Source organism: Syngnathoides biaculeatus, chromosome 2 (genome assembly GCF_019802595.1).
Source record: "Syngnathoides biaculeatus isolate LvHL_M chromosome 2, ASM1980259v1, whole genome shotgun sequence".
Lineage (NCBI taxonomy): Eukaryota > Metazoa > Chordata > Actinopteri > Syngnathiformes > Syngnathidae > Syngnathoides > Syngnathoides biaculeatus.
This window is the reverse complement of record NC_084641.1, coordinates 32,565,302-32,580,870: the sequence shown is the minus strand read 5'-3', so window position 1 is coordinate 32,580,870 and position 15,569 is coordinate 32,565,302. Positions and strand designations below refer to the sequence as shown.

The window sequence follows — 15,569 nt, the reverse complement described above, 5'->3', positions numbered from 1 at the left end:
TAAATAATTTGTATCCATGAGAGACGGAGGAGTCATGCAAGAAGACGACGAGCAAATGAGGGCAAAGAAAGTAGGCGGATTCACGCAATGTACTTGCGTGCGCAGTAGTCACGTGGCTGCAGGATGCAGATGACATGCATCAGAGCTTCCACTGATGTATGTCAAACCAGGACAAAGACATAAGAGTACCCGGTAAAGAAGACGGTGGAACAAGTGACGTTGTGGATAAACAATCAGTCTATAACTCTTCCATTACCTTTCTTTACATGGAAGTTCTTGACTAAAAATGGCCGAGATAGCATATCTTTTTCTTTTCCTTTCAGCTTGTACCGTTAGGGGTCGGCACAGCGTGTCATCTTTTTCCATTTAAGCCTTTCTCCTGCATCTTCCTCTCTAACACTAAGTGCCCTCATGTCTTCCCTCACAACATCCGTCAGCCTTCTCTTTGGTCTTCCTCTTTATTTTTTGCTTGGCAGCTCCATCCTCAGTACCCTTTGACCAATAATACTCACTCTCTAGCCACTGGACATTTTCAAACCATCGAAATCTGCTCTCTCGAACCTTGTCTCCATAACATCCAACTTTAGCTGTCCCTCTAATGAGCTCATTTCTAATCCTATCCAACCTGGTCACTCCAAGCGAGAACCTCAACATCTTCATTTCTGCCACCTCCAGTTGTGCTTTTTGTTGTTTCTTCAATGCCACCGTCTCTAATCCGTACATCATGGCCGGCCTCGCCACTGTTTTGTAAACTTTGCCCTTCATCCTAGCAGAGACACTTCTGTCACATAACACACCAGACACCTTCCGCCAGCTGTTCCAACCTGCTTGGACCAGTTTCTTCACTTCCTTACCACACTCACCATTGCTCTGGATTGTTGACCCTAAATATTTGAAGTTGTCCACCCTCGCCATCTCTTCTCCCTGTACCCTCACTCTTCCCCCTCCACTTTTCTCATTAACGCACATATATTGTTTTACTTCGGCTAATCTTCATTCCTCTCCTTTCCAGTGCATGGCTCCACCTTTCTAATTGTTCCTCCACACGATCCCTGCTTTCACAGCATATCACCATGTCATTTGCGAATATCAATAGTCCAAGGGGATTCCAGTCTAACCTCATCTGTCAGCCTATCCATTACGACCGCAAACAGGAGGGGCCTCAGAGCTGATCCCTGATGCAGTCCCACCTCCACCTTAAATTCTTTCGTCACACCTAAACACTGTTCTCCTGCCCTCATACATGTCCTGTACTATTCTAACATATTTCTCCATCATACCAGACTTATGCATGCAGTACCACAGTTCCTCTCTTGGTATTCTTTCATTGGCGTTCTCTAGATCCACAAAGACACAATGTAGCTCCTTCTTACCTTCTCCGTACTTTTCCACTACCATCTTCAAAGCAAATAATGCATCTGTGGTACTTTTTCTAGGCATGAAACCATACTGTTGCTCGCAGATACTTACTTCTGTCCTGAGTCTAGCCTCCACTACTCTTTCCCATAACTTCATTGTGTGGCTCATCAACTTTATTCCTCTATAATTCCCACAGCTCTGCACATCGCCTTTGTTCTAAAAAAGGGAACTAGCACACTTTTCCTCCATTCTTCAGGCATCTTCTCACCTGTGAGTTTTCTATTGAAAAAGTTGGTGACAAACCTCACAGCCACCTCTTCAAATTGCTTCCATACCTCCAGAGGTACCGTCATTTTTCAAAAATAATGTGCAATGCTTTCCATAAATAATTTCAAAAAGTCAAGAGAGCGCATTATATTTAGGTATGGATGAAAAGTCACATTCTATAGTCATATACAGGCACATAGAGTGCTAAAAAAAAAACGTATACATATATATTTCGATATGATATTTGATGTCTTACGTTACACATTTATATAAAGTACGGTATGGCCACCAACCTGAACTCTGACCTCCTCTTACTATGGCTAGTTGTGCAGCAACTTTTAGAAAAAAATTTGACCTCTCTCTGGCCAATGACGCAGCCAAACTGCAACCAAAACAACGTGAGCAAACTGCTAACTAACAAAACTGCTTAGTATGATTATAATGGCCACATTTAAAAACAAAACGGGATAGCGCACACATTTGAAATGCATGCTTTTTTTAAGTGCTTATTACGCTTATTTCTACGTAGTTTGAGCTCTCATTTTGATTTGCAACAGATTGTAGCCAACGGGGGTAAGAGGTTGCGCTGGTAGGACGGTGGACATTCCCCTCAAAATGCTGACAATAATGAGGAATGAAGAGAACCAAGACTCTTGGGATTCAAAAACTGTTTCCTCACAAACGCCGCGGATGGCACAGAGGATGACATGCTGTGGGAGCAAGATGGGATCACTGTTCATGAATGCAGGAGAAACCAGAACTGGACCAAGTCATCAATGATGAGATTGTCAGTGATACACCAAAGAGAGGTTAGATGATATATATTATATATACGCGGCATGGTGGCTAAACTGGTAAAGCGTTGGCCTCACAGTTCTGAGGACCTGGGTTAAATCCTGGCCCCGCTTTTGTGGAGTTTGCATGTTCTCCTCATGCCTGTGTGGGTTTTCTCCGGGCACTCCAGTTTTCTCCCACGTCCCAAAAACATGCAACATTAATTAGACACTCTAAATTGCCCCTCGGTGTGATTTTGAGTGCGACTGTTTGTCTCTATGTGCCCTGCAATTGATTGGCAACCAGTTCAGAGTGTACCCTGCCTCCTGCCCGTCGACAGCTGGGATAGGCTCCAGCACTCCCTGCGACCCTCATGAGGATAAGCGGCAAAGAAAATATACTGTATATTTTTTTTTTATGCACAAATATTTAATGCAAAAAAATGTTTAAGTGTTAAATACTGTAGTTTATTTCAGACTAGAATATGATTTATCAACAGTATTAATAAAATGTCATGCCATCATTGAGCATTTAGTTTAGTTGTTTTAGGGGTTCTGTTCTGACAATTGCAGGGACCAGGACAAGCGTGTCATGTGGCCTGTCCCAAGATTATATTACCGCTGCATCAGTAAATGCACAAAGATTATTATTAATGATGACTTTTTGAAAAACAATACAAACATTAAAATTGCAAACTAGCAAAATGGAAACACATTATTTGTAATATTTTGAGCATAAGGATAGCAGCAAATTAGTGGTGCGCGTTGTACATTGGGAGAACGGTTTTCCTTTTTTTTTTTGATCAACTTTGGGGGTGCGCATTTTACTTCTGGATGCATTATATTTGAGAAATTATGGTATCTCATCAGGACCAAGTGCCTTTCCATTTTTCATCCTCTTTAGTGCCTTTCTAACTTACCCCCTTACTAATCATTGCCACTTCCTGGTCCTTCATACTTGGCTTTTCTACTCTTCCTTCTCTCTCAATTTCTTCTTTCATCAACTTGTCAAAGTTTTCTATCTATTGAGCACACGACTGACACCAGTCAACATATTTCCAACGCTATCCTTAATCTCCATTAATTGGTGCACCTCCTTCCCATCTCTATCCCTCTGTCTGGCCAACCTGGAGAGATCCTTTTCTACTTCTTTCGTGTCCAACCTGATGTACATGTCGTCATATGCCTCTTGTTTAGCCTTCACCACCTCTACCTTTGCCCTATGTTGCATCTCAATGTATTCCTTTCGCCACTCCTCAGTCCTCTCAGTGTCCAACTTCTTCTACGCTAATCTCTTTCCTTGTATGACTTCCTGTATTTTGGGGTTCAACCAAGTCTCCTCCTCCCCTTTCCTACCAGAAGAGACACACCAAGTACTCTCGTGCCTGCCTCTCTGATCACCTTGGCTATAGTCGTCTCGTCTTCCGGAAGCTCCTCCTGTCCATTGAGAGCCTGTTTCACCTCTTTGCGGAAAGCCACACAACATTCTTCCTTTCTCACCTTTCACCACATGGTGCTCTGCTCTACCTTTGTCTTAATCTTCCTACCCACCACCAGAGTCTCCTACACACAACCATCCTATGCTGTAGAGCTACACAATCCCCTACCACTACCTTACAGTCAGTAACTTCCTTCAGATTACATCGTCTGCACAAAATATGAATCCACCTGCGTGCTTCTACCTCGGCTCTTGTAGGTCACTAAGTGTTTAATATTGCCATTTCAATCCTTTTTGCAAAGTCCAACAGCATTTGTCCATCGAAGATTCTTTCCTGGATGCCGTACTTACCCATCACTTCTTCGTCAACCCTGTTTCCTTCACCAACATGTCCATTAAAATCTGCACCAATCACAACACTCTATCTGTCTGGGATGCTCAGAACTACATCATCTAGTTCCTTCCAGAATTTCTCTTTAAACTCGAGGTCACATCATCCCTGTGGGGCATAGCCGCTAATCACATTCTACATAACACCCTCAATTTCAAATTTCAGCCTCATCACTTGATCTGATACTCTTTTCACCTCCAATACATTCTCAGCCAGCTCTGCCTTTAAAATAACACCAACTCCATTTCTCTCCTCATCTACTCCATGGTAAAATAATTTAAACCCTGCTCCTAAATGTCTAGCCTTACTACCTTTCCACCTCCTCTCTTGGATGCACAATATATCAACCTTTGTCCTCATCATCATGTCAACCAACTCTTGAGCTTTTCCTGTCATCGTCCCAAAATTCAAAGTCCCAACACTCAGTTGTAGGCTCTAGGAATTCCTCTTCTTCTTCTTCCACTTTCCTCCTCTTCTTTGTCTTCAACCCACAGTAGCTGAATTTCCACCGACGCCCTGCAGGTTAACGGCGCCAGGGCCGGGCGATGTTAACCCGGGCCACGACCGATCTGGTATGGTAGTCTTCAGATGAGCGCTCATATTTGTTTGGCACAGTTTTACATAGAATGCCCTTCCTGACGCAACCCTCTGCATTTATCTGGGCTTGGGACCAGCCTACAGATTGCACTGGCTTGTGCCCCCCAGAGGGCTGCATTCCTAGATATCATACATCTGCTTTTTAGTTCTGTTTTGCACCAACCTCCCCTCTGCCACTCATAGAAAACATTAACAGTCACACACATTTGAAAAAATGTACAGGTGTGGTCAGTCATGCTCGCGGATAAAGGTGCGGGTGTGATTAGGGATGGAATCTCAAGATCTCCCTAAAGCACGTAGAAGGGAAAAGTTTTCAACTTCAAGATAACGCGGTACCATGGGGAAAAATTAACATTCACATTTAGATATATGGAGTCTGACGTTAGAACTTAGATCAAGTCAAAGTAAATCACAATCTCATACTTATCATAGTCAGATACTGAAACATTACCAGTGTTAGATCCCAGAAATGTTTTCAGTGTAACTGAATTTCCTTTGACATGAGTCAAGATGTTGAGACTTTCGATGTAAAAGCACTCGCAGTACGTTAAGCAGCTCAGAACCTGTGCTTTTGGCATCACTTTGGAACATGCTCAGTATGGTTAACTTGCATTTCCTGTTTCGGGTGAATACTGATTAAGAGCAGGCTTGTTTTGTTAACAACTTTTATGAAACAAACACGTAGATTAATGTCAAGACCAACGTTCCCTCTATTTTTTTACCTGTCTGAGCAAACACACTAAGCCCGTGAGGACCCCCTTTGACCACTGTGAGCAACATCAGACGTATGCACTGTTAGATCAGTGTCATCCATTGAATTTACATGGCTCATTCAAAGATTCAGATTACAGGATTTATATTCCCATCAGAACATTTCTAAGAACAATTTTGTGTTTTTGCAAACTTACAATGAAAATGTCAACAAACATTTGAAAAGGTCGCTTGCAACTTTTTCATTAATTTTAACCGACAATGATATCCCTGTCTGTTTTTCTTGGTGTAAAACTGAATTATTGTTTGCAGAATATCTTCAGTAATGCATGTTGAAAGCTGAATGATGCTCTGAAGCAGTTTTAAGGTTAATGTTATGTAGAACTAGCTTTTTGTGCACTGTATTGTCTGTGCTTTCCACCTTGATCAGGTTGCGCCAAGGTGGAATTATAACATTATACGCCATCCCATCCTGTACTTTCTACTTGGGCTTTAGACCAGACTTTTTTTTTTATTCAAAAAAGAGAAAATCTCATCCAGTTTCACCACGTTTTCTTCTTTTATTCATATACCCCGACATTCATTAAAGCAACAGTACTTTTTTTTTTTTTATACTTTTACCATTAATATCGAGAGTAAACACTAGCACCATGTCGAACTCTTTGCTCTACGTTGGCCAGAGTTTGTGAGTGGACGGTGTTTGTAATTATGAGTGTAACCCTTTAAGAGCCAAAGGGGGGCAGAGTCAGGTGAACTAGCAGTAGACTGTGCTTCCGTGTTAAAAAAAAGTCAAGCTGTGGTTCACTGCGGTGGATTGGTTTTCATGAGTCTATGTATTTCTACTCGTAACAAATTTTACACGATTTTTCATGCTCGACTACATATTTGTGAGTGCGATGGCGCGCGGTGGTGAATGCACTCGTCAAAATGTGAGTGACTGTAGGTGTGAATTTGAGTGTGAATGATTGTTTGCATGTCCCCTGCGACCCTCTTTTCATGGTGAACCCCGCCTCTCACCCAGAGTGAGAAGGGTCCAGCACACTGACCCTAGTGACAGGGTTAGGATAAGTGATAAGTGGAACAGAAAATAGATGATTATTAATTATTATTATTAAATTGTGCATACCACTAACAGTGGGTATGTAAAGTATTCTGACAGCCTTAAATTTTTCCCTCGTTATAGTGTAGTGATTTGCTAAAATCGTTTGCCTCCCCACACCCCTGTACACACAGCAACCTATATTGACAGAAAAAAAAAATTTTGAAAGTTTTGCAATGTATTAAAAAAGAAAAACTGAAATATCAAACAGCTATAAGTATTCAAACCTTTTGCTGTGACACCAGCGGAATGGTGGCGCATCCGGTTAGATGTCATGGGCATGGTCTGGCCACTGCCATGGACAGTGTTTCCTTTGAGGGGCGTGGCCAGACCACAGCTCTGACCGGTGCCACCTCGGGCAGCTGTCACAGCTGTGTCACATTTGGGACAATAATGAACAAAGTACTTAAGTGGTAAATCTGCCATTGGCAGTTGCCAGTGGGTTGTGCATGGTTCACTGCATTCTGGGACACTGTGCTACTGTGCGTAAGTAAGTGTACAGTAATCCCTTGTTATAGCGAGTCTGTGTGCTTTTCATTTGACCAAGTCTTGTCACGTTTCTTAGTTTGCCTCATTGTCATTGGACCCCGTTTGTTTCTGGACCTTGCCACTAGCCTTGCGTTTTTTGTGCTTGTACTTGTGTTGGATGGCCTTTTTGGTATTGACTTGTTTTTGGAATAAAACCACTCCAAACATTATGCCTTGGCCTGGAGGTCCTGCATTTGCGTCCGCCCGCGTGCCGCTGGTTTATGACAATTAGATCATTGGCTTCACAGTTCTGAGGACTGGATTTCAAATCCCGGCCCCGCATGTGTGGGGTTTCCATGTTCTTCCCGTGCCTGCGTGGGTTTTCCCCGGGGACTGTGGTTTCCTCTCACATCCAAAAAACATCCATTAATTGGAGACTCTAAATTGCCCCTCGGTGTGATTGTGAGGCCAACTGTTGCCTGTCTCTATGTGCATTGCAATTGGCCGGCAACCAGTTCAGGGTGTACCCGCCTCCTGTCTGATGATAAATTAGGATAGGCTCCAGTACTCCTGCAATCCTTGTGAGTATAAGCATCTCAGAAAATTGATGGATGGATGATGCAGTCACTCACATTTGAAAAATGTACGGGTGTGGTCAGTTATGCCCGCAGATATAAAGTTAAGGTTGTGGTCCACCAGTTATGCCCACAGATATAAAGTTGCGGGTGTGATAAGGGATGGAATCTAAAGATCTTAAAATAACTTACTAAGTTGTTATGCCAGAGTATGTTGTTGCTACCTAATACCATAATCATAATTTATTGACACTGCACAGACTGAGACAGACATTTTTAAACAGCATGTGATTTTGGCATCACTTCTGTACATGCTCAGTACGGTTAACTTGCATTTCCTGTTTCCGAGTGAATACTGATTGTTTAGGAGCAGGCTTGTTTTGTTCACGTTTATGTTTATTATGGATGACAGCACGAGTGGATCACGCTGACTGCACTATAAGATTTAAAAAAAAAAAATTGTAGGAGGGTGGGAGTAACCTGTATTGGTGGTCACCGGTGCTCAGGACCAGAGTGGACATTTGTTTAAGGCTTATTTGAGTTATGTTCACATACGATATAGCTCAGAAGGAAGCAGGCAACAAAATGTTACGTAGCCTAGCAAGTTAGTTCTTGTACTAGTAGTTGTCTGTAAACATGTATTCTGTTGAATACATGATTTGACCAGCGCAGTGATTTGTAACCTATATGGAGGCAAGGCAATTAAAAAATATCACGGCACAGCAACAAAAAATGTCACAAAAAGGTGATACGCTAATTACTGTATGTACTAGAATAATAAAATAGAACTGTAATATGTTTGTCACTATGCCTGACTTTCATAAACAGTTGAACCAAGATACATTTTATATATATATATATATATATATATATATATATATATATTGAGCAATTAACTACACAAGTATAAAAAGTAACTGGACAGATCATTTAAATAGACTCATTGGTCCATTTTGTGATTGTATGGGTGATCAGTTCTATTTTTATTTATTTATTTTTTTAAACTTGCTGATCAGTTATCGGCCCCAAAAATCCTGATCGTGTACAGCCAAGTATGAACCTTCATGCAGCTCCTTGGTCTCAGATATCGGATCCCTTCTTCCGTGGAGATCGTCTTGCTATTTGGGTCCATGATTCATCATCATTTGATAGAACAAACTATTTTGTATTTTTTAAAGCAAATGTATGGAAGTAAATTAGTGCCACAATGATTTGAATTTGAAATGCCTCAGAAAACAGGATTTGAATTTGAAATGTAATCACATTTTCAATAGTTGTATTTCAATGTAACTTTTGAATGTTAACAATTCAACTGGTTACAAACAAAACAGCCAGCCAATCCAGTTATGCTTTCTCAGAATGTGACGTCACGTGACTAAGAAGGCGTAAATGCGATTGGCTGGGTGTTTGGTTCTGACTAAAGCAACCCTGTCTGGTGGCACAGACGGTGAATTTTAGACAGCGAATTGTAGCCAGTTGGATTACAGAAAGCAAATGTAGCCGGTTGAATTTCAAACAGCGAATTGTAGCAACTATTAAAAATGTGATCACTTTACATTTCAAATTAAAATCCTGTTTTCTGTGGCATTTCAAATTCAATCCAGTTTTTTGTGGCATTTCAAATTCAAATCCTGGTGGCACTAATTTACTTCCATAAAATGTGGCATGGGAGCAGTGGCAGCTCTTTTCAGAATAAAGTAGTATAATATTATAAGGGTCATTCTGATTAGAGTTCAAAATACCATGAACATTTTTTTCTTTTATTATCGCCAACAAATTGTCATTTAGCGTTCAGGCGTTTACTCTCAAGTTCTTTAAAATGTTTATGGATTACAATTTGATAGAATGTATAGCATTAGGATTAAGGATGAGCGTTAGGAAAAAAAAAATTCTGTTCGACTGAGTGAAACTTTACCTGATCAATTAATTATGATTTTAAAAATGCTTAAAAAGGAGTCTCTGAATGTTCTTTACTCATTTTTCCAATCCCTGTAGTGTAATGAATAATGAAGTTTATGATGGCTGTATGCCATTGGTGATACCAGAAGTGTAATTTGGACAAAATTGATATACGATATATAATTGAAAACTGATATACGAAGGTAATTTTACATCCCAATAACAACATATATTCAACATGTATTTCAATCTTTCTTTTCCTCCTTTATTTCTGCATTGCTTGATTCACTTCTGTACCAGACACTTTTTGTCCATTTTTTTCATTTTTTTTTACTCTCACAAATCCCTCCTCCCTTTGACCTGCCAACAGTCCAACTGTCTGTTCGCTTTCATGCTCTACTTGGAAAAAAGGTCTAAAGTTCAAAACTCAGAGGGAGTACACAAGGAGGCCAGGCCTGGGACAGAACACGTTTAAATACTATCAAAAATGGTTGGAATTCAAATTATAATGACATAAATCACCATAAAAAAAATAATTACTCACTAAACATTGGCAGCTATGATTAGAATCACAAAATTATTGAAAATTAATTACATGCATCAGGTGATTTAAATTTTTTATATCTTTGTTACTCTTGAAGCACATCAAAGTAAAGTTCACTTTACACATAAAATTTTGCTTCCTAAAAGGCCGTTATAAAAATCAAAACATCGCAAACATTTTATTTTTTATTCAACGTTTATGTAACCAAATAAAGCCCATTTGAGATCAGGATCACTCACAAAAGTGAGTTTGCCAAGAGGTCAGCCACACATCATAAGAAATGTTACAAAAAAGTGAGGAAAAAAATATACAGTGGTACCTCTACTTACAAACATCTCTAGTAACAAAAAATTTGGTTACGAAATGCCTCCTTGGAAAAATATTGTCTCTAGTTATGAAGAAAAATTCTGGATATGAAAGGGGAAAAAACAGGCGCTGGATTTGCGGCCCCAAATTCCACCAAATGTAAAAATCTTGTATCTTGGTTTGTGTGGTCCAATCAATGACGTAGAATAAAAACTTGATTCCACACGGTACCCTTTCACGTGGTAATTCAGTTTCAACTTCTGGTCAGGGCAAAACATTGCTTTTCATTTCATATCCTTACAATTGTACATTGTGAAACATAATATTAGAATACGTTAGGTTTGGGTTTTTTGGTGTCAATATGGTTAATTCTGGTTGCGCTGTTAGCTGTCAAAACCTCATCATTACATCATTACAATATTATGAAGGTATACACCTCTTATTACTTATGTATGTGTCAATGTATCTTTTAAACCTTCCTAGGCATGCTACGAATGTTTAGATTATATTCATGTCTCCAGGGATCCAAAACATCCCAACTATACAGATTTATCAGATCGTTTTCCATAACAATGTGTGTATTGTTTACTATGGTTTTGCCCTGACCGGAAGTCAGAGCCTGTTGATCATGGCGGAACCAATGTTGGATGCAGAGTGCGCAGTCTAGTTTTTATTCTACATCATTGGGCACAATAGAGCGACTCTCCCATTGGCTATCGCTGTAGGATCTTCCTGGCATCCCATTGGCCAGGAGGGACGTCAATCTTTACCCATGATGCTTTTCGTTTCTCTTTAACACTTGTCACACATTAGCACACATTGGTAAAGTACAACTTTTTTGTGATTTTTTCATAAGTTTATGCATCTTTATTCACAATGGGACCCAAGAGACTTTAGTGGAATTAAATTGTGTGCGTGTGTACATTGTTTGTATTTTTGTCTCATTTGTCAAACATTTGCCTTCTCTGTCCCCCGCGATGCCTTTTGCTTGTCACTCACCCTTCTCTTCTCTTCTCAACACCAAAGTTTTTATTATTCTTTACATTATGTACTTTGGATGCTTATTTTTGGCGAGGGTCGGTGGAGAAACTTGGAACGGATCAGGCTATTTACATGTAAAATGCGCTTCTACTTATGAAAAATTCACATTACGAAAGGACTTCTGGAACGAATTAATTTTGTAAGTAGAGGTACCACTGCATAGTCATAAGTAATATAAACTGTATATAGTAAAATATACAATGTTTAAGGTGCAATGATGATTTTTTTTAAATAACAGCCAACAACAATTGAGTATTTAAATGACTCACTTCTAAGTGGTCTCAAGATGGAAGTAGCTCAGTATAAAATATAAAACCCAAAGTAGAACAAGTTCAAAAAGTTTCAGTTTAGTGTTGAGAATTTCATGCAGTGGGGGCAGTCAAGCTGAAAGCCCACCAAATTCAGTCCTTAATCAAAGAACAGATGAAAAACAAGTGTAGTGCAAGAAAGCAAGGCATAACAACTGCTCATTTTTTGCAATAAAGTATATGCGGAGAAGTGTTTTGTAAGTACTACATTTCAATAATTACACCTTCCTAGAGGCCTCAAGGGGTTTCATTAACCGTAACATTGACCATAAGCGACTTTTCTAAGCGCTGTTATTTTGAGGGGGTGCGTGTAAAGTATTGGCGTGCCTTTATTGGAGTTTATAGTGTGGCCCTGTCTGAGGCAGCTAGTTTTAAAAGTAGGCCATATTCCCCGTTGTGCTGACTATAGGGCCTACTTCCGCATATCCTATTTCTTATGTTGTCCTCTCACTCACTCTATACAGTCAGGGGGTTGCACTCCAACTGAGCTGTAAAGAGAGGCAGTTGAATGAGACAGTATTAAAAAAATAATAATTAAAACCGCATACAGTGCAAGTAATATGATCAAAAAGTGGAGATATTCTAAAAAGCATGAGAAAAAAAAAAAAAAGAAGAGTTTTCAACCTGGATTTAAAAACATTCACACTTGGGGCTGACCTGATCTCTGTTGGGTACTTATTCCATTTGTGTGCAGCATAATAGCTAAATGCTGCTTCACCATGTTTGCTTTGGACTCTGCGCACCGATTTATAGACCAGTAGCAGAACTTTAAAATCTATTCTAAAGCTGACTGGAAGCCAGTGCAAGAACTTTAGGATTGGAGTTATATGCTCTGACCACTTTCTTTTGGTCAGAACGCAAGCTGCAGCATTCTGAATGAGCTGCAGCTCTTTAATATTCTTCTTGGGGAGTCCAGTCAGAAGACCATTAGAGTAGTTTAGTCTACTTGAGATAAAAGCATGGATGAGCTTTTCCTGGTCTGCTTGACACACACAAGACTTCACTCTTGATGTTTTTCAGATGTTAGAAGGCTGTTTTTGTGAATGATTTGATATGATTGTTGAAAGTCAGGTCAGAATCAATCGGAACACCAAGGTTTCGGACTTGGTCTTTAGTTTTTAAAAGATAGAGAGTCCAGGTGTTTACTAAGAGCAATTTTCTTTTCTTTATAGCCAAAAACAATTGTCTCTGTTTTGTTGAAGAAAATTTTGGCTCATCCAGTTATAGTCATCTGGAGACACTGCTAAATATAACTGTGTGTCATCTGTATAGGTATGGAACACAAAATTAAAGTTTTGAAGGATGTGACCCAAGGGTAGCATATACAGGCTGAACAGGAGTGGTCCAAGAACTAACCCTTGAGGGACCCCATAGGTCATTGCCATTCGCTGAGACTGAGCACCTCCAATGGTCACAAAGTAGCTCCTTTTCTCGAGGTAGGACGTAAACCATTTAAGGACCGGTCCGTTTAGTCCTACCCACCTTTCCAACCTGGTTAGCAGTATATTGTGATCTACTATATAGTACTTTATTATTAGTAAGTCATATGTTACCATCAATACGAGCAAAAGGATTGGGATTTAGAGGTAGAGTTCTAGCACTTAGTCAAAACAAAACCTATAAATGGGAACATTGTAAATTTGGAAACTAAGCTCTGTCATACAGGCACACCACCATGAGCTCAGATGACATCAGACTCAACTCTGACCTTCTAATCTAAGACTTTGAGAACAGCAACTGGCAAAGTGATTTCCTTCCAAGGTCTTAGAAGCAGATTATTTTTGATTGATGATGATTAATGTATTAAGTGTAGATTGTTTCTAACACTATAAAATATATACCTAACGTACAATTTTTACTTAAAGAATTTGCAGTTTTATCGCTACATACTGGGAAAATTGCGGCACTCAGGACCTCCATATTGCTGCAAAGTACGCTGGGAGCATGTAAATAGCATTTAAAGTCCATGTTTTGTGTCAATTATTTCATTGATCACTTTTAGTTGCTTTATTATTTGCTAGCTATGCTACTCTGTTTGCTGTGGTGTGATAATTTTAGTTTCGATGTGATGCCATGAGTGTGTACAAAGTCATCAATAATCACCTGCCTACTGCTTACAGATGTGAAATGTAATTGTTCCTCACTGCCTTGTGAGCACCACCATCTGGTATCTTACATGCTACACAACACTTGCTGTCATGCATGCTAACAGGTTGGTAGAAAAGTTACACAACAACATTTGCAAGTACTGGATGTCAGTGTGCACATAAGTTGCACTACATTATAAGGCACCATGTCTAATGTGGCACCTCATCTATTTAGAAGAGAATTTAAGACCATTGCAATCGTAAAAATACATGAAAATAGTTAAAAATAAAAACTTAGAGACCAAAATTCACGAATATGCGGTGCTGTGAACGGTGTACAGTAAATGAACAAGTCATTTAAATAAACATTGATCCATCGCCAGTCCGTGATCACTTTTTACATTATCACTTTTTTTAAACTCGTTGAGCATTGATCAGCATCACAGATCCAGAATTTGAGAGGGGGGCCAATACTTTTTCACAGCAATGTACGAATCTGTATAAATATGTACTAACTAATTCATAATCATACATAAATGTATACATTTAAAAGTTTTTAATTAGAAATATTACAAAGAATAAATCATTACCATGCAATAATTTTCCATATCGAGGCCATTCTGCTAATCTTACACCAAAAATCTCCCATCCAGTAAAACTGCTTTAAGGCTATATTTGTGTTGACATGGAATTGGGCCAAAGGGCCAACAAGACTAAGCATGTTGGTGAATTATTAAACCAATAAACAGTCAGCAGGGTGAGAACAAGCTATACACAAAGCACAAAGCCACAACTGATAAGAGAGGACTTTAATGGCATGGGAGGGCAAACACAACATAAAGAAAAGTGTAGCCGTTTATAAAAAAAAAAAAAACTTGAACACAATGAAATTAAATTACAGTAATGTGAATCCTCTTTTACACAAAAATCCTCCAAAATTGGCACAAGGGCTGTAACAGAAGACATTGGACTTATCCATCTTTGCCTTTTACATAGAACCCATAAAGCTACAACTGTGTAAACGCTCTGAAAATTAGATGCATGGCGCCGTCAACATCTGGTGTGACCATTAATACACTAACCAGTCATATATCAGCACATGGTCATTCAGACACTTGCAAACAAACTGTCTTGTTTCTATTATATATATATATATATATATTTTTTTTTTTTTTAAATGAATATGTTTAGAACTTTCTATGACACGATGATGTGTTATTATGTGTTAGCACCCCCCTCTCTAGCTGAATTTGTGGTACCTTATGTTCCATAACAAGATTTAGGCTCACAACATGTTGTTCTTTTAGGGACTTTCAGAACTAAAAAGAAGTCTATGTGTTCTGGACCATTCTCTCCTCGGGCTTCAGTACTCTTCCCTACCTGTAGAAATTAGAGCAGCTACCACTTTCGAAAAGATCAAATCTAAAGACTAATTTCCACACTTTGACATTTGATTAAACAATATCGAGTGTGCAACTTGTGGTTTTGCCCTGTCTCATCCCTGACAATTTGCCCTGTTTTACTGCTGATACCCCACCCCCTTACTAGGTGGTAATGAGCTAAAAGGGGGAAAAAAAAAAAAGGCTACTGCTGTAAGGATCGACCAAAGGGGTCAAGTCCCGAGAAGAACCTCTTCCTCAGAGTTTATTTCATTTAATGGGTACTCAAGCTGTTTAAAACAAAAACTGTACCACATCAGATCATGT

General features: G+C 39.4%; 1 protein-coding gene across 3 annotated transcripts in view; it reads right to left on the bottom strand.

Annotated features, from left to right (window-relative positions):
• LOC133490830 (vitamin D3 receptor A) overlaps nucleotides 1–15,569 on the bottom strand; it is a 98,768-nt gene that overhangs the window by 37,157 nt on the left and 46,042 nt on the right. The gene's annotated exons all lie outside the window — the stretch shown is intronic.